Raw genomic sequence first — 25015 nt, forward strand, 5'->3', positions numbered from 1 at the left:
CGAACGAGACAATTGTGTTTGTATTTGATATGTTATAACTAGACTAATCCCAAAGTTACACGTGCCACTGGGGGGAATATCGTGAGTTACAACATATTTTGTAATGTAAAAGCTACAAAAAATTACCTGGTAGAATAGTTTGAACCAAGTCATTTGTTCGGAAACTGTTGGTTAAATGGAAAACTCGGCCAACACGTATCCCATCATTTTCAAGGACACATTTTTTGGGCTAAAGAACTTTGCCCCAGGGTCCCCCGCAAGGTCCCAGACGGGGTCCAACTCAACATTTTTGAAATGACAAGTTCGGTTAAGTGGCATACCGTTTGAAAGCTGTTGTAAAATGAAAGAAAATGTCGATTCTCGACTCTACGACAACCCTGTGCAAAATGGTTGCGGGTCAAATTGTAAACAAAAACTTAATTGAAAAGTCCATGGTTACCCCTGTAAATCGGAAACGGTGAGACAAATGTGAAAACAGGAAAGGAAGTGTGGCATTATTTTCAAAGTAGAACGATTTAAGTTAAAATGTCTTGTCTCAGGGCCCCCACAGTGTCCCAGGTAGGGTCCAATTAAAAAGTTTCAAATGGCAAGAGGTGTTAAGTAGCACATCGTTTGAAAGCTCTTGTTAAATGAAAGCAGATGCAGCACGTCTCCACTTTCAACCACAACCCTGTGCAACATGGTGGTGGGTCAAAATGTAAACAAAAGCTAAATTGAAAATAAATGTCCACCTTGAATCCAAGATAGCCGCTTAAAACTAGGGATGGTACCGAGACCGAGACTGAGACGGACTTTTATATGCCGAGACGAGACCGAGACGGACTTTTAAATACCGAGACGAGACCGAGACCGAGACAGACCTCTATAAATCGAGACGAGACCGAGACGAGACTTAGGTCAGTCTCGAAAGTCTCGGTCTCATCTCGAATATTGATATTCATAAATACTAAAATTGCCTTCACTCAAAATTTGTTTCGTTGCTGTGTTAGATAATATGAGAACGGTTGACTGATGTACAGTGGCGTATTTAGGGGGTGTTTATCGGGCTCAAACCTCTCTCGAAATAAATTTGTGATATTTTTTTGCATTGCACGTACAACGCAAATGTTTCTTACTCGTTCTTATATATATATGGTCGCGGTGCCACCCAGGTCCGCCCTGCATGGGTTCCCGGAGCCCAACTTTAATTTTAAATGGAAGCAAGGGGTGAGTGGTACCTCGTTCGATAGATCTTGAAAAACTAAAAAGCGTTGTGGCAAAAGATCTTTCATATCGGGCACTGTATTCAAAATGGCCGCCAAGACATGTTGCCTCTATCAGATACAGTAAAACGTGCAGTACCACTAATATGAAAACGGTTGAACATAAATGAACCGAACAAAAACTCAAATAGAAAATGTCATGTGGCACATCGATTGATATTGTCGCGGAGACTCCCAGGGCCACTCTTCATGGGAGCCCAGGGCGCAACTTCAAAATTGTAAATGGAAACATGGAGTGAATGATACCTCGTTCGACATATCTTTAAAAACTAAAGAGTGCTGTTGCAAAAGATTGTTCATATTTGTATTTGTATTTATTTACTCCATTTGAAACCAAGATACATTTGGTATTTGGAGGGTTCAGACAGTCCTCTTTCTTACAGTAAATACACCGTTTTCAAAATGAGCACCAAGACATGGTTCCTGCATCAGGTAAAACGTCCAGTATCACTAATATGGAAACACCAGAACAAATATTCGAATTGGAAACCACAGGGGGTATTTATCATTCTATAACTCGGGAATGTTGCAACAGTCGAAAAGATGATTAGAGTGAAAGTGCCATAATGGAAAGAAAGAAATCTAACTCCTAGAAAATTATCGCTCCAACCTCACTCCGTAAGTGAGTGAAGCGCGAAGGATCGGTGAAATTGCAAATGAGAGTCTTAGTTTTTGCAAATTGTATCTACGAAACAAAGTTATTTGAAATGTGTTTTCATAAGAGATAAATGTCTCTGTAATGGGATAAAGTATGTAAAATTCTTGTTAAATGTTATCTTCCATTTTGATTGCAGGCAATGGTTTGACGCAAAAATGAATCAACTGAAATGCGAAACAAATTTATCAAACAATGGAATTTTAGAATAATGTTTACAAACGTTGGTTTTGTTCAACAGTCGTCTGCATGATATTGGTTCGCTTCTTTTCCTTCTATGTCTTCTTGCATGCGATAGAATATGTTTCACTGAGGTGTATACAGTTACATTCCGAATAACTTTCAACGGTAATTTCAGTTGTGATCCTTAATAACGAAACGGTACATACTGATGCAGATATGTCCCAAAAATCTTGCACGCAATGCGTTAAATTATCAGAGGCGAAGGGGCGGGTAAAATGTTGTTAAACTTGAATTTCACCTTATTTTTTTTTTTACCTTATTTCTCTTTATTTTTATTCATTATAGTACCAGTCACTTGTACACACAAGTATTTCAGACAAACCATATCTATTGCAAATAAAAAGTGAGGTTCTCATTTAAAATTTTTCCATTCATTCCCGCTTCACCTACTTACGGACAAAGATCGGAAAGATCATTTTCTATCATTTCCTCTTTTGCATCATGTCAATTATACTTTAATAATATTTTTTTCCGTTGCATTATATTCGAGCCGTGGAATGATAAATACCCTCTGTGCTTTCCTATACGAGTTTTATTCTGTTCATTTATCTCCAACTATTTTCATATGAGGGGTCTAGTGGTACTGTACGTTTTATCTGATACAGGCACCATGTCTTGGCGGCCATTTTGAAAATGGTGACCGATGTGAAAAATCTTTTGCCACAACACTTTTTACTTTTTAAAGATCTATGGAACGAGGTAATGGACCATCCTGTATATATATATATATATATATATATATATATATATATATATATATATATATATATATATACGCGGACACAGCATATGATCAAGGGAGGGGCTAAACCATTTTTTGCCGCTTTATCCAGTGTTAGGGATGCATTCGAGTCGAGTCGAGTCGAGATTTAAGCCTGTCTCGACTCGTCTCGAGAAAATGTTGTCTCGACTCGTGTCTCGACTCGAAAATATGTTTCTGTCTCGACTCGTGTCTCGACTCGACAGTCTCTGTCTCGACTCGACTCGAATTCGAGTCGAGACGTCTCGAAATTCGAGTCGAGACAAAATGTACGAGTTAAAATATACGCACACATCAGCCAGACCATCATGACTACCTACCTAATTGTCAGTATGTCGACTTTTGGCATAGATAAAAACGGCGACACGTCTTGGCATACACGCAATGATCCTTGATAGCTCGCTGGAGAGAGCTGGCACCACATGTGCTCACTCAGGTCACCTAATTCCCGTAAATTCCGGGAAGGGGGGCGATGTGCTCTGACGTGACGTTCAATCACATCCCACAAGGGACATCACTCAAATGTCCGGCTCCAATTTCAATGAAACTTTTTTTGCTGATAGAAGGCATGTATGCATCATTAGTTGTGATGACAAATTTTTGCCATGGTGCATGTTTTCTATTTTTTTTAATAACTTTTAAGAATTGTGATGTGGTTATTAGAGATTACTACAGAAGTCCCTTACTGCCCTTTGTAAACGGAGCTTTAACGAAGAAAAGTGAAGAAAAACCATGTGGATACATATAAGTCCTGGGGGGAAGTCGTATGGTAGATATGACCTTGATGGCAGCCATCTTGAAATCCACCATTTTGAATTAAGGTCAAGTTTTCAAAATGGGAATAGGGTAATATGATACATAATTTCGGGCTAGAATTTAATTAGAAAAATAATGGTGAGGTTAGTTTTAAGATACACCCATTTGGGGGAAAGTTACAGGCATATTAATTGTTTTTACTTACTGTGTGCGTAAGTCCCTTCTTACTTTCGTCTCAAGACCTGTAAATCGATCGCAACGGCAGAGCCCGGTTTCGCACTAGTGTTTAGAAATCTTTAAACTCACTTGAGGCAATATTTGTGGATTATTGTATTGTATTTTGCCTTTAATTAAATTTGAACCCACTTCATGATCTTGTGTAAAGTATCACTAAAAGAGAATTTCTGTTTTTATGGAGAACGTAAGCATGGCAATTATAAAAGGTGAGTAAGGTGCGTATGTATTTATAAGAAAGTCTTTTGTGGTTCCGCCAACCTATTCTTTAGTTGTTTTTTTCAAAATACTCATATCTCATAAATAAAAGAGCTATTATAAAATCTCTTACCACTATTCTTTAATACTTATAAAATTTTATTTATTGTAAAAGCACTGGCGAGATATTTCTTAACGCCCACTAAAATTATGGTGGAGCTCCTTCGTGGATAACGGTTAGCATACTTGCCTTTGGCGTGGGAAACCTGGGCTTGATTCCCGGTGGGAGTCCATGTGGTTCGGATTCCACGTTAATCAGTTGGTCCACGTCTCACATAGCCTCGCTGCTGAACGGGACGTTAAACTCAGAATCAATTCAATTCAAAATTATGGTTTTGACTTTATTATGATGTCATTAGTTTAAACGCCCAACTGCCCAGTAATTATAAACATTGACTACATTATAAAATTGTAATTTGTGACGACTAAAATATCAGAAATTAAAGATTATTCTTTGGGTTTTGGAACATTTTAAAAAACGTGAAAAACTGGCACTGCACCGATACAACACACCTTTTGGATTTGTCATAACATGTCTTACATAGCTTCGGTTCGATTCTCAACACGGACTGCAACTACCCGTTAAATTGTGCATCCGAAAGGCACTCTTTGTTAAACCTCGCTTATCACCGCTCATCTTAATAATATATATAACTTCACCGCAAAGCAAATGTTACATTTCTCTCTTTCATCCTAACACAAAACAAAACTAACCACAGCTGTGACACGAAGGAGCTATTTCGAAAAGAAACAAGCTGTGCTTCATAGAGATGTGTACCAAATGATAGAAGTATAAAGTATTGTTTTCTTTCCTGTTTATTGATATCAGTTGGTGTTCTTAATGAGTTTACTCATTAGTTTAGAAAGAGTATATATGAAATTTGGACATATGTTGCACGTATTCTCCTGAGAAATTGATGAGACCAGAAAAGTTATAAGGACAGATGGAATAGGTTTAAGCGCATCTACGTGACTTTATCAAATATTTATTCTCCGTAATGGTACCACGCGGAAAACTTGTTATAGGCCTACTTTTATCTTTGCCTCCCTCTGTTAGCTGTTTCGTATCATATATATCAGATGGTTTTGATATTTCTTCTGATCATTAAAACAACAATGGTACCTGTGTGCGTGCAGAAATGCAAAAGCACAAGGTAACTTCCTATTTGTTTTGGAAACAACAAACCCATTTCACGTGTGCGAGAGAAATTGAGCACAGCGAGATCGGGTGTTTACTCAAGGTCAGTTCGCAGCAGAAGTCCTTGGTAAAAGATTTGGCTATCTCGAAAACACTCGCAAAACCTTACAAATACAAAAGACTGCGCTTTAAAGAAAGTTTAGACACAGATGTTTCAATTTTCTTTTAGCATCTTTCTTCAGCAAAAGAGTCGGTTCATTGTATTCGAAAAAGGGAAGGGAGAAAGGGTGAATTTATATTTTATGTGGGGGTAACGTTGTAAGTAGTATAAACAATACATACCGCTTCCGACTCTGTACTGAAGCACTTCCTTTAGCGGTATATCACTAGATCTATCCTGACCCTCATCCCACCTCAAGTTGTAAAGTAGAAAGGGACGGAAGTATTCAACATGACTGCGCACTTGAGATTCAGTTCACAATACGAAAACCAGTGAGCAAGTAAACAGTCTTTTGTAGGATCGTGTTTTGCTTCTTGAATTTATTTTTGAACATTTCTGTGAATTCAACAACAGAATGCAGTAGAAATACGGACTAGTTTTTACTCCAACCATTACTTTCGCTCCAACCCAGGGATGCCACATTTATGATTTCGTACTAGATTTAGTGATTTTACTATTGAACTAGTGATCTAATACGTACTTTGGGTAAATAGGCGCATTCTAGTGATTTTTTGCATTTTTTTCTGATGCAGACAAATGAGAAGGAAATGGTTCTTAAAATAAAAGGAAGAAGTATATTGCAGTTCAAAACAAATGTAGAAACCTTAAATTATTTTTTCTTTTCCCTCTGACTGAATGAAACCCCTGCTGTGTAACGACCTTAGGTCAACAACGGCTATCTTTGGTCCGCTACCTCCTTTTGTTAGCTGACATGAGATGGGTTACTTTTTTTTCTGGAAGCAAGTGAAGAAATAATTATCCAGTACATTTACGTTTTGTCAGGCACACAGGACAAGATTAACAAGTAATAACAATTTTTTAATTTATTTTAGTTCTTGGGGAGAGGAAGATGGAAGCGAACCCTCGTAAGGACCTCTGCAAGGAAACATGAATACTATCCGCCACTGTTTGTTACATTACACAAAATAATTTTATATATATATATATATATATATATATATATATATATATATATATATATATATATATATATATTGAGTTTTAGTCAGGGTTTTCATTCTGCAGGAGAGGGGGGATAGTAATACCTGGCGAACATTTTCTATTCTTAGAGTGTTGCAATGATAGCATTTCCTCCATTATAACTTGGCCAAGCTAGTTGCATTATATGTAAGGATTAAGTTAGCCTAAAAAGCTTAAATTTCTATGGCTGTTTTACTCTGTACCCATGTTTCTCATTTTCGGTCTACGGGACTCTGTGTCCGGAAATTTTCGATGGCTTCCAAGTCGGAAAATAAGTGTATCAAAGGCATATATATTTTATTATATCTATGGTTATATGAGGCATGGATCTACAGTTTAAAGTGGGATACCGGTAACAACTTCATGAGCTTCCACCGTAAATCGAACCAGAGTCTCCCGCGATCAAGGCGTATGTGTTAACCATACAACCACGAGGAAATTCACATAAGCACACACACATATATATTGTTGAGTTGATTTTGACTTTACCGTCTCTTTCAGCAGCGAGGATATATGAAATGTAGACCTACTGATTAACGTGGAATCCGAATTACATGAGCTCGCGCCGGGAATTGAACCCGAGTCTTCCACGGAAAAGACGCGTACACTAGCCGCGGAGTTCACACACACACACACAGAATCAGAGTCCTCACACATCAAGGGTGAGAGCTGTGCCATTGAGTCACAGCGGCCACCGGGCTAGGTCGAGTCCACTTTACGTTCATAGTTTCTTAGTACATAAATGTTACGATTATGAAATAGATTTTCCTTAATGAGCTGCATAAAAACAAAAGCTTTCGAAATGCATTAAACAATTAGCTCGATTTGAGTTATATCAGAGTGTAAATACGGATACGCACCAAAGCTCGAAAACTTAATACACTATTTCTCCTATATAGTCAGCATGTATCAAGCAATCGTTCAGCTTTCATTTGAGAGGATGGAAATCGAAGGCCCCTGAACAACTATGTTATTAATGTGAGGAATGTATTTATCTTACAGTGAACTGTTTTGATGCCAAGTGGCCTAACTCCAAAATTGAAATTTTCCAGGAGTGAAAGTTGAAGTTCAATATCTCATGCACAATCCATATTTCTTTTATGTTGGGAACCAAAACCATAACTACTGTATGTAGTTCATTGTTTTATAACTTAGTGTTTACAAAAATCCTTTTAAAAAATACCTATTCATAGAAGTGAATGGTACTTATCTGTACTAATTCTTGGCATCCAAGCAGTCCATTTATTGTAATACTAGCTTAATATACCCATTCCTCGCATGGGGGCTGTATTTGAAAGTCAACACCTGTGGAAGTATCACCATTCATTTCAGTGACCGCGAAAACTATGGATTTGACACTAGTATCAATCAATATGGGCTATTTATACATGTCTCGGTATTCCTCACCCACTGACACCCGGCCCGCATACAGTAGTAGCTGAATTTGCAAGTCATCGCTGATGGAAGTGTCACCATTGATCTCAGCGACCGTGAAAACTATGGATTTCACACTAATGTCGATCAATTTGGATTACTTTTACTACATGTCTCGCTAAACGCCCCCCTGAGGCCCCCTGGTTCCAATTTTGACAAAAACGCTTCGCCTTAGACTGGGACCTGGACCAAGGTATCCGTGACCAAAATTTGGTAACTCTCGGTCAACTTGACTGGTCCCCAGGTCGGTCCCAGTAAACGTCCCCCCCGAGACCCCCCTGGTTCGAAATTTAAGAAAACGCTTCGTCTTGATCTGGGGCCTGGACTAAGGTACCCGTGACCAAATTTTGGGAACTCTCGGTCCACTCGTCTGGTCCCCAGGTCGCACACAGACAGACAGACAAACACACAAACAAACTCTTTATTTTATTTATATTAGATAAGATATACTATGTAAAATAGTCTCGTATCATAATATGTGATTTACAACAAATGTTACATTATATATTATCCGTAGCTCGTGATATGCTGCAACATATTAAAGCCTCAGAATATTTGGGCAAGCGAATAATCCAGAAGTTACGTAACCCTATTGCGTTCATGGGAACGAAAACACAATAATTATAACTATGCTAAATTACTATAGACTACCAACTACTCATTCAGAGAATTTATGAAGTTCACTTTATCGCAATAGTTTTATACAAACTAGATTTAGACTACGGATAATAGTTTTATACTAACTAGATAATAAATTATTATTATTATTATCATTATATTTGCAGTACAACCAAATACAACAACATTAACTATTAGTTCTAATTAACTGAATTGAGCTGAAAATTAAATCTTGATCTTTAAAGATTAACTATTAATTTTATGCGTTCTGTACCTTTCTGAAGGAATAAAAGCTGGAATTGGTTTCAAGGCTGTTTCTGAGTGAATACTTTCTTCAAAATAATATTAAAAATTATAGAAAGATTTTCGAGACATTCGAGTCGAGTCGAGATTTTTAAGAGCCGTCTCGACTCGAAAATTCGAGTCGAGAAACACGTTTGTCTCGACTCGTCTCGAATTTTACAAAGTGTGTCTCGGCTCGAATCTCGACTCGAATTCGAGTCGAGTCGAGTCGAGATTCGAGACATGTCTCGACTCGAGCGCATCCCTATCCAGTGTAAAGAAAGTAGGATTGAAGCCCATTTTATCCAGTGCATACCTGAGCGCATTTTATATATATATATTAAAAATGATGATATTTTGTACCAAGTTGGGAAATTCTACTTGATACTCTGCAATATCACTAGATAAACAAGCAATGTTGCTAAAGCAAAATAAAGTTGTATTTTCTCAAATTGCGCTACGTAAAGTATTACATATTTCTAATTTAGTTATTTAACAAAACCCCAATAGCCCATACATTATTTATGTAGCTTGGAAGTCTCTAATAACTTAAATGGCATGGACGGTGCAATGCGCATCAACTGTACCTTAGCGTCAAATACTGTGATCATGGTATAATATATTTCGAATGAATGAAGAAACAAAGTTACAAGAAACGGAAAATTTAAATGTTTCTAAATACTTTACTTCGAAAACGCGCTGACATATCACGTCTCATCATGCAGATGATTCCAAAAGACTTAAATGCTTATAACGCCATCAGAGATACCAAACACATTGGTAGTGATTGTTGTACTGCTTAAAATGACGCATTTTTATTAAATTTTTATAATGATTGTTGCTTTAGTTTGCTTCTATAACATTACAACAATAGTTTTTAGTGGTTTTAATTACAAGAAGTTGCAGTTACATTATTTTAAGCAGTATTGCCCACTTAAATAGATAGCTAAATATTATTCTAAATATGCAAATAACGTAGATAAACTACAAAATATTTCAAAATTACTCCTAATTTGTTTTATGGTGCAAGAATGCTTTCACGAGACGATGTTTTTCATAGTCTTTGGACTACTTATAATGTTAATGTTTAAATCTTCGTTCCAGCAATACATGTAAATGCTAATTGTAACTTAAATTAAATGTAACTGATACATTTTCAGTAACACTAGTTGTTTCCCCTAAGCTTTAGGCCTGGTGTACACTTTAGATTAAGACCGTGCTTAATTAAAAGTTCCAATTGCACCCTAATTATATTTCACTTGCTTTAGTTTGACCACCGACCACCTCAAACTCGATCCATACCATATAGCTATATGCAATTATTCAAGAACTTACAGTTAGTAATACACAGTGTTCACTTTTGTTTTGTTTTGTTTTAGTTTAACGTCCCACAGTTATGCTAGGGCGGCTACAGCAGACGTGCAGCTAATGATTATAGTGGAATCCGAACCACTTTTGTCGTTCAACTTTATCCCTACTGGAAATCGAACTCGGGACCACGCGAACCGAAATCAAGAGTTCTAGCCGCTAGACCAAATGTGGGTTCTCACATTGTGTTGATTAAAATCATTCAGTCAGTGTTGTCAGATCCGACGATTAAAAAGTAGCGTGTCTGTACTCCGAAAGTAGCGAATTCGAACTATTTGTAGCCCAAATATATAGAAATGAATACTGATGGTGCTAATGAAATAATTTAATATGAGCTGGAAAGTGTGCTGGACGTATTGCAAGAAGAAATTATGATCGACGTACGAAAACAATTCTAGACTGGATGCCACGAGACAAAAACAGCCTAGGAAACCTCCGCATACAAGAAGGTGTGACGAAATCAAGAGCCACTGAGGAGTAACCTGGGAAAGATTTGCCCAAGTTAGATAGTTGTGGAGAAGAATTGGAAAGACCTTCATCCATCAATGGATTGATAATGGTTTATTATGATGATGGTGATGATTTCATTATATCTGGACCTCGGAGGTAAACTAAACCAAGTCATAATTTCGTAATTTTACAGAAGCGAAAAACCGGTTCCTCAACTAAGACTAAATATATAACTTTTTACTAGGTAAGGTAGGGTAAAAATGGATCCAAAATTTAATGAAAATCATAGAGCGAAAAAAGTATTTTTGACTATTCAATCCATCATGTTGCAGCAAAACTACGAAGAGTAATACAAAAGAAAACTAGAAAGTTAAGAATCACTTGTTTTGGCGAGTGAGAAAAAATAGATACAGATAACTCGAATTACCTGTAGGGTACAGCGGGGTAATTCGAATAGGCGGAGAATTTGAATAATGTTAAGCATTTTGCCAGCTGGAGTGGAAACGCGGCTCGCCATGTTAGTGAACCTGTGGTGGATTTGTAGGTGGTGGTTTGCAGAAGTCGCTCTCAGAAATACAAAATATTCCTTCGGTTCTGAAGGTTTATACGATTTTTTGTTTGCTGCAAGGTAAGTACGAATGTGTGTATTTTTAGGTCGTTATAATTTTCAACGTTGTTTCCTTAAGCTTTCCTTATTATTAACTGGATAAAATGAAACCGCTCTGGATTATAATCGTATCAGTAGCATGTGGAGTATTGATATACTGTACACTGGCGTCAACTAATCAGCAGTTTTCATACCACGTTCTGAATGGAATATTCGTCGACTGCGGGGCAATTTGGATAATTCAAAACGGGGCAATTTGAATAGCAGTGAAATTAGAACTATAGGCTTACTATTTTATATTTGTTTGTCAAAAGCGAAAGCTTCTAGTGTTAACAAGGAAACTGCGAATTCTTATTTTGACTTAATGGGAAAATTAATGAACGAGTATGATCTCCATAAACCATCTTAACCGTATTTATAATATGGACAAAAGTAATTTTCCTCTAAATAACAGACCCCTAAATTTTTTGCAGAAAAGGGTAGAAAAGATGTGGTAAGTTTAACATTTGTTGAGCGAGGGGAAAATGTAACGGTGATAGCATGCTGCAATACCAGAAGGTCTTTTATACCTCATGTAGTAATATTCAAAGGCGTACGCCTAAATCCGGACTGTAAAACCCAAAATCTCACTCACAACTTTTGTCCTTAGAGTTCTACCAAAGTCATGACATCGAAATGCTTTACCTACCTCCAGACACAACACACGTATTATAACCACTCGATCGCTCTGTTTTTAAGGCCCTTAAAGCCAATTACCACCAAGAGGCAAATATCTGGATTCACTTAAACCCGAGGTCAGTGATTAGTAAATCTCAGTTCTGCATTTTGTACACTGAAGCCTAGAAGTGGACAGCTTCTGTTGAACTGGCAGTTAATGGGTTTTCATGTAATGGTATCTACCCGTTTAGTTCATAAGCCATTGAAGAATTTCGATTCGCCCCTTCGGAAACGTATGGCCTTATTATATATTTTGAGGAGCAGTCTTCTCGGGAAGAAGATCTTAACAGCGCGCCTTCTTCTTCCGGTCATGGCTCTCAAAACTTTGTCCCAACAAAGCCTATAGATGAACCCATACAACAAGTGCTTCCCAGCCCAGAAAAAGTGTGTGTGCAGAAGAGACGTCGTGTCGCAGGAAAATCATGCCACTCAACTTCTGAAAATATTCGGGCAATGAGAATAAAACACCTCCGAGGAAAGACGCAAGCATCGGGTGCAACAAAATCCAAAGACACTACAAGAAAGAAGAGTGCTAATACAGAACCTGCCAAGAAAAAAACAAATGAATGCTCGAAAGAAACTGATATCCTCTACCCCTTCCAGTGACGAAAATGTAGGCCTAAGGGTAAAGATGGCTGCAGGCAATGAAAGTCAAACAAGGTATTGCTATTTTTGCCTTCTTAATTAGTATTCAGAACGTTCTGCTAGAAAGGGAGACTGGATTCGTTGCCAGCATTGAAAGACATAGTTCTACGAAGTCTGTGTCGGTGCAGAAGGTCGAAAACAGTTTATCTGTTGTCGTTGTCGTTAAATACGAACGATGGAAGATGAATTAACCAATTACGGCTCTTTGCCTTAGACAGTGTTCTGAACAATTTATTTTAGTGTAGGCCTACATTCAAAAAGATAGCTAGCTATAGGTGACGCATATTTACAATTTATGTAGGCCTACTTCTTTTCATTCAAAACTAGCATAGCCTATTTCAACTACCGTAGAAATTGCAATCTAACTATTCAATAGTTTATACATTATTTCTATAAGACTTGTTTATTTTGTTGGTTATTCATATTACCCCACTCGTTATTCAAATTGCCCCTAACATTTACGTTTTTCGAAATTTCGGCGGGGAAATTGAATACCCAAATTTCACAATGATGTATCTCAGATACTATGTTAAGAAAAATTGTTAAGTAACAGTAAGATTCAAAGTTTTTGTTCACAATTTTATATTTGAATAACAATTAGTTTCCGAGATATATGAGAAAATGTCTGAAAATATTCAAATTACCCCGCTGTACCCTATACTTATATAATATGCATGTCCATGTTTCGCAACTTATTTTCAATCAATATAAAATTTCAACGTAATAAACGCAAGATTAGTTTTCTCGAATAAAGTTTGCATGCGCCGTTGAGAGCTCAAGAATAAGATTAATCTATGTTACGGCACTGGATATGTGCTTACGTAATGCATTACGATCTTATGAACTTGTATAAGAACAGAATTCACTTAAAATGAGACGCGAACTATGCGAAACATCGGACTTTGAATCTAACTTTTTTTGTGATCCAACTCGAGACCTCACATAGCAAAGATGAGTGTAGTAGCTCCCACCACAAGGTTCAGGACGTTCGTGTTATAAAGTGTCAATTAAACACGGACACTTACATAAAGTATAAAGTTCAATAAATCAATTAAACTAATAAAGCATTTCACCAATTTCAAACAAAATACGTATATTGTAGTAATGATTTACCCTATTTGCTAAGATAATGAACGTTATATTCTGTTTTTAAAATTACAGTCAAAGCAGAATGTATTGAATAATGAGAAATTGTAAAGATTCAATTTCGGTACGATTAAATAAATTCGTGCTTCTTTGTGTTGCGTTATCCGTTAGGAGGTATTGAACAATTGAACAATTCTGATTCAAAGGAAGGAAATAAACTACTGTATAGTACTGGAGTTAATTTAATAGAGTTTAATTGTATAGGCAGTTCTGAGGCTATATGAGACAAAGTCCATTGCTGAAAGTGAAATATGGGTTCTATTAGGGTTTTAGGGTGATATACCCACTGATCATTGAACCTGGAATACGCGCATGGAAAGCATTAGCACCAGCAAATTAGCTATGAAGAAGTACACCATACCATAATTCTAAGTCAAAATGGAAGGAAAAAATAAGCTGAAACGACAGACTGTACGAGAATAATACTTTCACTATTTTAATTTCACACTATTTATTTCGAGACTTTCGAGACTTTCGAGACTTGGTACTCGAGACCGAGACCGAGATCGAGACAAGCATCTGTTGACCGTGATTTTTTACTCGAGACGAGACCGAGACCGTTATTTATGAACCGAGACGAGACCGAGACTGTACAAAGTCTCGTCTCGTCTCGTCTCGATACCATCCCTACTTAAAACCTATATTGGAAGGATAGGCATACCAAACTTCTGAATCTAGGAAAACCAAATTTAGCATTAATGTTGATTAATAGGTGACGAAAATGTGCGAAATGTTCAAAAACGCGAGATCTTGAATTCAAAATGCCGCACTATGTATCGAACGCATGACCAGCTCAAACCACTGGTGTTGGAAAAGCGAAATGTGGTATTTACGTTTATGGTTAACAGTAGATATCCACAAACTATCAAAGAGTGTCATCTGTAATCCAATATGGCTGCCAGATTGAAAAATGAGTTTTATATAAATATGCTATTTCTTGGAATACTGTGACCAAACCAACAAAGTTTGACGCAGCTCGATGTACTGAAATGACTTACGAGGTTTAGTACTGCTCGCCAATCTTGTAAATGATTTTTTTTTTTTTTTGGTATATTTGATATTGCTAGAAATATTGCGATCAAAACAAGGAATGGCATAAAAATTTAATCATCACAGATACGTTACAATAGAGCCCCCAACCTAACTGGTGCAGCAAGTCCTTTATGTATGAACTACGTATGACAAAATTAGAAAAATACCCGAAGGTGTTCAACTTTTCTTTAGCAGTATGAATAGGAAGTCAGAGTTGTGTGTTAATCGCATATTCGTTATATTCACGTAAATGATATCGAGAGAACCGTGACGAACGTGCACTAGGAACAAAACATATGTATCTGTTGTTATCGAATAAAATAATAGTTAAAGTGAATCGAAATTCAACTGTTCTTTAGTCTTCCTATTGTTTCTAAATATATAATACAGACAAATAGAGATTTAGATTTGTACTGTTATGAATGACATATGTTTTAAGCGGCCATCTTGGATTCAAGTGACCATAGATTTTCAATTAAACTTTTGTTTACATTTTGATCAGCCGCCATTTTGCACAAGGTTGTCGTAGAAAGTCAAGACTTGCTCCATCTACTTTCATTTAACAAGAGCTTTCAAACGATGTGCTATTTAACACCTCTTGCCATTTGAAACTTTTTAGTTGGACCCCACCTGAAACCCTGTGGGGGCCCTGGGAAAACACGTTTTAAGTTAAATTGTTGCACTTTGAAAATAATGCCAACTTCCTTCCCTATTTTCACATTTGTCTCACCGTTTCCGATTTCTAGAGATGGCCATGTACTTTTCAATTAAGTTTTTGTTTACAATATGACCCGCCGACATTTTGCACAGGGTTGTCGCAGAGAGTCGAGACTTTCTCCATTTTCTTTCATTTTACAAGTTTTCAAACGATGTACTACTTAACTCCCCTCGTTATTTGAAAATTTTGAGTAGGACCCCGTCTGGGATCCTGCGGGGGACCCTGGGGAAAACTTTTTTATCCGTAAAAGTTCGTCCTTGAAAATGATGAGATACGTGTTGGCTGAGTTTTCCATTTACCCAACCGTTTCCGAACAAATGACTTGGTTTAAACTATTCTGCCAGCTAATAGCTTTTACATTACAAAATATGTTGTAACTCACGATATTCCGCCCAGTGGCACGCATAACTTTGGGATTCGTGTAGTTATAACATATCAAATGCAAACACAATTGTTTCGTTCGGAACTCAGCAGAGCCACTGCTTGACCCTCCCTTGTGAAAGCATATTTAATTTGTTCAACTGAAATTGCTGTGAAGCACTGAAATCTTTAAATCACGAGCTTTCTAGAAGTATTTTATGTTGACAAGTCAGATGTTATCAAATGATTAATTTTCCAATTATGTGTATTATATTATATTTCAAATGAAGAAATCAATTATTCTGTATCGACAAACTACGATGTAGTGCAAGCGGAGTCGTAACTTGTTGACTGACATGAGGAGCAACTGCCCTTCCATTTAAGCTCCCTGCCGTCCGAGGAAATCCACTTCAGCATAAAATTTCTTACTTCATGAGATATTATACGAACATGAATGTAGGAATGAACCATGGAATAAGTTCCAAAAAGAATACAAATCTGTTAAATAATAATTTTAAAAATGTGATACTGGCCCATTTCAGTAAAATGTTCACTATTAGGACCTCCAGAAATACTTTCTTACGGCTTGAAGTTGTATCAAGTATTGTTTTTTCAAATAACTTTGTAAAAAATGGAATGAATCCACAATGCCGTTTCAAAAGGACTCAAGATAATTTAAAATGCTTCTGTTGACCCATCATCCAGTGGCGGTTTTAGCCCGGGGCCGGGGGCCTAGGCCCCCAGTTTGTTGAGTGAGATAAATAACTTACTTCATATTTTAATAGGGGGTTCAACTTTATATTCAACGAACTTAGAAAGTTCATTACTGAATTCGCTGTCTGTCTGTCTGTCTGTCTGTTATTTGCGATTTTTCCAATTTTGAACCCTGAATTCGATAGAGCATCAACAACTATAAGAGAAAGTGATCGCGTGAAGAAATTTTTCGCGTCACTTTTACCGTTGGCCAAAAAATAGTCGACTTCCAGAGATTTAAGGAGCCATAGCTCGGAAACCATAAGTTGTAGAGTGATGATACTGATGTTGGTCAATACCTAAGAGAATGGTAAATATTTTTGTACCAAATAGTAATCAGTGGCCACTGTCTAACTTGACACTGGTTTGCCCAGTGGCCAGTTGGATAGTGGTCATCAATTAATATCGGTACGAAAATGTTTAACATTCTATTAGGGGTTGATTAACACCAATGTCATCTCTCTGTGACTTACCGTTCCCGTGATATTGGCCAAAAGATAGTTCCGATTTCGGGAGATTTAAGGAGCCAAATATCGGGAACCGTAAGTCATACAGAGATCATATTGGTGTTGATCAATACCTAAGAGAATGGTGAACATTTTGGTTCCAAATAGTAAGCGGTGGCCACTGGCCGACTGGCCACCGTTCCCCAGATATTGGCCAAAAAAGTCCAAATTTCTAGATATTTAAGGAGCCATATCTCGAGAACTGTAAGTAATACTTGCTATTTTTTGTGAGGAAGAGAAGAAGGTGCGGATAAAAAAATTTACTTTTACATCTAGGAACAATTACAGTTGTCCTCCCGCTCCATCTCTCCAGTCCTTTTAAGTTCGTTCTGGCAATGCTCTTGGAGCATTCTCAACTGGTTTTCTATGAGTGCCCAAATATCAATGCTTCTCCTCCCAGAAAATTTCCAAGTTATAGTACTGACTGCAAAGTTCTGTTTTTTTCTCTCTCTCTCTCTCTTTTTTTAAAATTGTATATCTCAGGAACATTAACGAAATACTTAAGATTGTTACCTGTTTATTTAACTTAAAAATGAATTATATTACTGAACTTATGTTTTGGACAGCATCTGGCCATTTAGAATAATCGATGTAGGCTTAGTTCAATATGACAGTGTCCTAGAAAATTACAGTTGGCTTCATTAATCCACGGAAGCAGCATTGTAAACTCTTTCTTAGTCTCACATCAGAGCAATCACCAGCCGTTGATTTTAACAATCTACACTATTATACTTTTTACCAACACAAAATAATATCGCAAAAATTACGACGCAGTTTTTGTGTTTAAAGGTCTGAAATACCTTTTCAAACTGCACGGAAAGTTAAAAATAAGGGCATTTAACTGAGCGTTAAAAATATGTTTGTCATAGTTTTGAAAAAAAAAAAAATAAAAGAAAAGAAAAAGAAAAAGAAAGAAAGAAAAGGAAAGGAAAAAGAAAACACGTCTTCCAATTTTAAAAGAGGTATTCTGTATATTGCGGCAATTTTTCCGTAACATTTTGATTGCCATTTGAGGGGAAATCAGGCAATTGAATAAAAGATATTACCTACAAAATGCGATATAACACTATGTCGAGTAAGAATATACACACGTTATCATAGAAGGTAATTTTTAGTTATTCCGACAACTGAAAGTCAGAGAATAGATTGGTTGAATTAGAGTTTAGCATTCCTTTCAGCACCGTGGCTAAATGAGACATTGACCTGCAGCTTAACGTAGGATCCATACCACATGAGTTCCAATCGGGGATCGAACTCGGCTCCCAGCGCCAAATACGTGCATACTAACCATTAGCCACGATTGAGCTCTAAAAGTTAAAGAAGCTTTACAAGCTGCGCGAAGCATTAAAACTTTAAAAAAATCTTTTTACGTTGTTGGATTTGTTATAGTTGTTACGGTACTTCTTATGCGCCGTTAATTTTATAGTTCAAGGCCAATGAGATTGGCTATTGTCAAGAAATGACAGAGCCATGTGGAGCTTATTTCTTTCTTTCTTTTACTTCTAATTTGCAATATCCAGTTTATGTCTCTGTAATGGTGATGTCCTATTTTTACAGACTGCATAATGCAAATGTAAACATGCAGTTATTGTGGAAACTGTGTGTTGATGTGTCCGTTGAATTCACTAGAAAATGCTTACATAGAGAATTTTTATTTCCTGTGCTCCTTGAAATCTTCTAAATACGACTGTTTCAATGGAGTTGGAAGATAAATTACTATTCTAGTCAGGTCCGTTGCGTGAACAGTCGTCAGGAGAAAGAAAACATTCGCATAATACATTTTTCTTGATGTAGCTACATGCTTGCGTATTCCAATTTTTACATTTATCACTCATCAGTACGTTTAAACGCGTACTCCCGGACGGACCTCGAGCACACATATTTCATTAGTGCTTTTAGTGATTAGTTTCACCTTAAAGATGCTGTTAATATAATCTTTAAATATCATTTGTTCACCTTTCATTATCATGTAATGTCATTCCATGTATCTTAATCTAGTAATTTAAGACAGATCATGAAAGAAAGAACATTGTTTTCGTGTACATTTCCGATTTGTTGATATTTCTTTTATTACAGGAGACGGTACTAAATGGTATCGAGATTAGTTTATCAAAATTTTAAACCTTTTTAACATTTTAAAAATATAAAGAATTCTTGAGCTGCAGTCTGCGCCTGTAAATTAAATTTCACCTTAATCAAGACCAGGCCCGTATCTAGGGGTCTAGGCCCCCCTAAATTTTTATTGGACCCCCTAAAATTTTCACGGTAGGCTTACAAATGAACTATAATATGGTGATGAACTATAACAGGGTTGGATCGGGACCCCTAACTTCTACCCCCCTTCCCCTTACATTTTTGGGCTAGCTACCGGCCTGATCAGGACATATCATGTCTGACAGAAAAGTACTACCCTTTTGTATGATGCATGTTTCTGTCAAAAGTGCCAATAGAAGAGGCGCATATTTACATATTTTCGATTATGTCCTCCATTATATCTCTCCCCATCTCATCGCTTCTCGGAAAGAGAGCGATTTTGGCCCACCTCATCGCTAGTGATGACGAATATGGATTTTCCTGGTTATGAAATTCCATGGTAACGTTCAGATGAAAGAAACAACTCAAAACAAATAGCAGTAGCGTATATAAAGTATATAACAAAATGAAAAAAAATAAACAAATCAGCAGTTGCTAATCTGAAATGTATAACGAAATAATTAAAAAGTGAAGAAATTAACAGTTTTCTCTGGAAACTACCCTGATCCTATGTGCCAACGACGGGCAATACACCTGGAAATTTGTAATGGACGAAATTGATCTACTTATAATCCCCTCCCAAGATAAACCCATAAGTGGCTCCAACAGGAGCCTTGTTACGCTTTTATCGTTGTCATGAAGCATATTGCTACAAATGAGCTGTTGTTCAAGGTTAACCATATACCCACAGTATGGAAGAGCTCGACCTATGTCTCTAAGTTGTTTAAATATACTTACGACGTCATTTACTCTGCTATGGAGATCTACATACTCGTTTTTTTTTAAAGTAGCCATTAAAGTTTTACACTAATTCTATAGCCTGTGGAAATTCAATTATTCTTAACCACCAATCATTGACATCCGTAGTAGGCAAAAAAAAAAAAAAAAAAAAAAAAGATAAAGTTGCCCTCATACATGATGCTTTTCCTTCTGATTATCTTTATATAATTTTACCATTCCGAGATCGTTCATTTCTTTCCACAAACACTGACTAAAGTGGAAGTTACACCCTCGCAACTTGTACGCGGGAAATGTTTCCCGAATAGCCGTTATCATAGGTGTTTCAAAATCTATCACCATAATCTTAGGTACCCTATGCAAACAGAATCGATTTTGAAGGTGAAAAAAGGATAGATGTGTCACGTAACTTTCTTTTTCTCTGTTGAGTATTAGGCAATCAAATGTAATTCTGACCAAGCCCTCAACCTCAGAATGTTAATGTGTACAATTGATCAAAGTAGTTTGGACTTGTTTTGAACATTCTGTCACCGATTACAAGACTACTTTCACAAAATCCTAACATGTCCCATTGCTATCAAATGCAACAAAACTGACATCTGTGTCAGAATAGCCTACTCATCAAATTGATGTCTTCAATATGTTTTCCAAAAATCTTGTCACATTCTGATTTAGCTGACAACGGTACTCCTAGGGATGTTGCACGAGTTCTACACATGCTGGATTTGTACTTTGATAGAAACAGCATTTTGGTACCAAAATCTCTTGCTTTACGAAATTCCTCTTGAAATATTTCTTCCCTAGCCCTTTTCATGCAACTGCTTTTACACATCTCAACTTCAATTGCAGCAACAGCAGGAACCCAAGATGTGGCTTTTTATTAATAATCGACGGAAAATTATTTTATAATATTTTGCAAATAATATTACAAGTTTCTGTTACACATTACAATAATAGATTATTTAATAGAGAAAATAATTAATATAACTAACTAAATACTGAAACAGTAAAGCCAATAAATTTTACAAGAGACGAAATGGGACCTCATTACCAGGAAAAGACATATTCGTCATCACGAGCGATGAAGTTACTCGAAATTCGTACCCTATTCGAAAAGAGATTAAATGGGAAGTGATGTAGTGGGCTTAATTGTTATCAATACATTGCATCTGATTCTATAGGTTGGCACCCGTGGCGGATTTAGGTTTGATGGAGCCCTAAGCTATTGAAGGTAATGGGGACCTTTATATTTCTAGCTTTTTTCAGTGACAAAATGTCTCCATTCTTTTTTTTTTTTTTTCTGGTGGGGGTTGAATATATGCTAGCTATATTGCAATTTATGGACCGAATAGATATCTAAGTACGTTTACAAAAAAAAAAAAAAAAGTATTTCATTAACTTAACTTACTGTTTTGAAGATATTACAGAAATACTGTAAAATTAGCAGTAGTTTAATTGCATCCCAATGAAGCCCCTTGCCAATCTTCTTTGTCTTCTTTTACTCCAACTATGATCAACGCTTCACTCTATGCTTCTGTATGTGGAGGACTCATCATTTCTAATTCCAAGTTGTTTCTATTCAGTTTGGAAAAGTTTGAAACGTTTCCAGGGATCCAAAGCAGGTAAATACAGTCTCAATATCATCCAGGGTTAGTAGGCCTATGTATTGCCTCAAGCTCAACTCCTCCCTCAACCAATCGTGTGAGCTTTTTTTCAGGTTAGGTTATAGTAACTGTAAATGGAATGCAGGTCTCGAAGATTAGGCCTATACAAGGTGTAATACCATGCAAATTCGCTGGGAGCAGAGGCGAATCTAGAAGGTAAAAACTGGGGAGGGACAAACCAGAACCCAGACTCTGATACGTTTATCGTGAGTTTACTACAAACTTTCAAAAATATATAAGTAATAGCTTCAATTATTTTTGTCTCTCAAAAAACTGGGGGCTTAGGGCCCTGCGACTCTGGGCTAGATCCGCCTCTGGCTGGAAATCATAAAAATATCGTTGAAAAACGTAACTGTTGCAATAGAATTATTATAAGATCTATAAATGTACGTAGCTTCTTTTTTACTGTGACGTGAAAAGATGTTAGTGCCTTGCCTTGTTATGTAGTAACTAGTACCAATAGCCTAATGCATTTAAACTCGTGCATACTAACTTACACAAGGCAAATTCACTTGGGCAATTCTGAACGTAATAATGCATAAAATACAGTTAATATATATATATATATATATATATATATATATATATATATATATATATATATATATATATATATATATATATATATATATATATATATATGAACGAACGGCTTATATGCCTAGAACGGATGGCTCAAATCACTATGATTCACTTGCTCCTATTCTTTCCTTTAGTGATCCGTTATTGACACTCTACAGATCACTATGAAAATCAGTGCCAAGGCTAGCAATTCTGAATGTTATAAAATGCGTCTGCGCACTACGTAGGCCTACTTCTGCACTCACACTTACGTACAGTGAAATATCTATAATTTCGCGAAATAAAAAGTATTGCCACTTAGGGCTGTAATTCCTTTATATTTTACTATTATTTTGCCAGTTTGTCGTCTCATGTCTTCTTCTTATGTATGATATCCACTGTTACCAGACTCAATTTCTTTTCGAATTCCAAAGAGTACGCAAAAGGGTAGCACTAGAGTTCTATCCACATTCAAGCACAAGATACCGTATCGCTTATACTGTAAAGTTTTATTAAAGTAGCTAAATGTATTGGCTGGGAAACGGTGTCTCCACTAAAAGCGGGGCTCTGAAACACGGTATCCATTACAAGCAGAGCTAAGAAACATGGGCCACATTACAAGAAGGACTGGGAAACGAGGGCCCCAATATAAGCGGAGCTGTGCAAAAGAGGTTCCATTGCAAACGGGTTGGGAAGCAGGTCCCCATTACTTGCTTCATAAGAGCCTAGTACATAACAATACAAAGAACACCGTTGTTATATGCGCGTTTTAACTTATTTGCTTTTTCTTATTATTTGGAAATGGCATTACAGCCAGTTTTTTCTTTAAATTTTTGGGACCGCCAAGAGAGTGGGACCCTAAGCTATAGCTTGTTTAGCTTATACATAAATCCGGCACTGGTTGGCACATACACAAACACACAAATGACATTGAAAAGATTTTAAGTAAAGAAACACTGAATTCCTTAACAATCGAACTTGTATCGTCAGTAATTCAAGCACATATCCGATTCTTAGAATGTCTCCTACATCTTAGCTGCCAACTACTTAAAACTGTAAACTTAGCTACCAACTGAACTTAGTCATTTACAGCTACTGTATATAATTCTCAAATAATACTTACCGTAAAATGGGGAACATTGACAGGTTTTTTAAAAGTTTTATTTCAAGATTTTTCACAAACTATTGAAGATTCATTTTTTTAAAAAAGTCAACATAACATTTGAACCTTCCCCTTGAAATATCTGGAACGTCTTTTGAAAATTCTAATTTGTACCTGTATAAAAAATATACTTTTTGGTGCCAATTTTACCCCGTTTAGGGTAACTTTGGCAAGTAATTTATAAGCCTCGTTTTTACAAATTTTGTACTAAATAGAGGCAACATTGGCACCTAAAAGTATTTTTAAAAATATTTTACAATATTTTTGGGTTTATTAAAACCATTAATTGTGCATAGGAAAACTGACATCCATAGATTACAAAAAAGGAGTGAAGAAAATTACAAAAATAGTGTTGAACAGAATTTGGAGTGCTCAATCAGAGAGGCACATTGAACATTCATAATAGGGATCTGTAGTGTTCTCATTGCAATTGCCACACACCCAATTTAAACAGTTCACACACTGAAACCAATTCGGGCCTAAAAAATTACCCCAGAGACAGAAACACACGTGACATTTGTTTTCGTTTGAGGAGATCTTCGCAGCCGAAGTCGAAGATTGTCCAGAATCATCTTGGCTTCCTGACGAAGCAAACTCTTCACCTAAATTTGTACCCGGAATTATCTTCTTTCCTCGTTTCTTTCGCGGTTCCTTCACTTGGCCTCTTAACTCCTGTAGCATCTCTTGAAGACATTTGTCCAGAGAACTTCTAATTGATTGTCCCTCTTCTGCATCCGGTATTTTTTCCAGAACAACTGACGGATTAAACGGAACAAGTCTAGTAGCTCGAAATCCAGATAGCACAATGTTCTCCTTAGGTCTCATTTCATCCGAAAGTCTTCTTAACAGCAGCTGAAAATGCTCCTTGGGTAAACATCCTGATACCCTGCTCTCCTTCCCCCATTTACCTAGGATCTTCCTCCAGATGATCTTCATGGGACGGAACACAGTCACGTCTAGAGGCTGTGTAATATCTGTAGAATTCGGAGGTAACGTCGTGAAGTAGATTTGATTCTCCTTGCAGGCTTTTATTACAGTAGGTGAAAAATGTGACCCCAAGTTGTCTCTAACTACCAATTTCTTTCCATCCGTCTTCTGGGCGTGTGGTAAAAGGATCGTGAAAAACCAGCACTCAAATGTTCTGGATTCAAACCAACCAGTGTTCGTACAATCGTAGAAAGTTCCTACAGGGCCACCCTCTGTCCAGCCTTTCTGAAGATTAGCTTTGTACACAACAAATGGCGCTAGCAATTCTCCGCCGGCAGTGATGCTCACCATAAGAGATAAATTCATTTTAGAATGATCCTGCACTCTCTCAATTCTTTTCATACCCCGCGGTACCAACACTTTCTTCGAACCAGGGTCGTCCGATAAGTTTGTTTCATCAAAATTGTACACTAGGGAAGGCTCTACTGAATTAGCGTATCCTTTATCCTGGTAAAATAATCTGCCACAGCTGTACGTGTAATGGATGATCCAGATTTCTTAGTATTA

Source organism: Thermobia domestica, chromosome 7 (assembly GCF_964235325.1).
Source record: "Thermobia domestica chromosome 7, izTheDome1.hap1.1, whole genome shotgun sequence".
NCBI classification, from domain to species: domain Eukaryota; kingdom Metazoa; phylum Arthropoda; class Insecta; order Zygentoma; family Lepismatidae; genus Thermobia; species Thermobia domestica.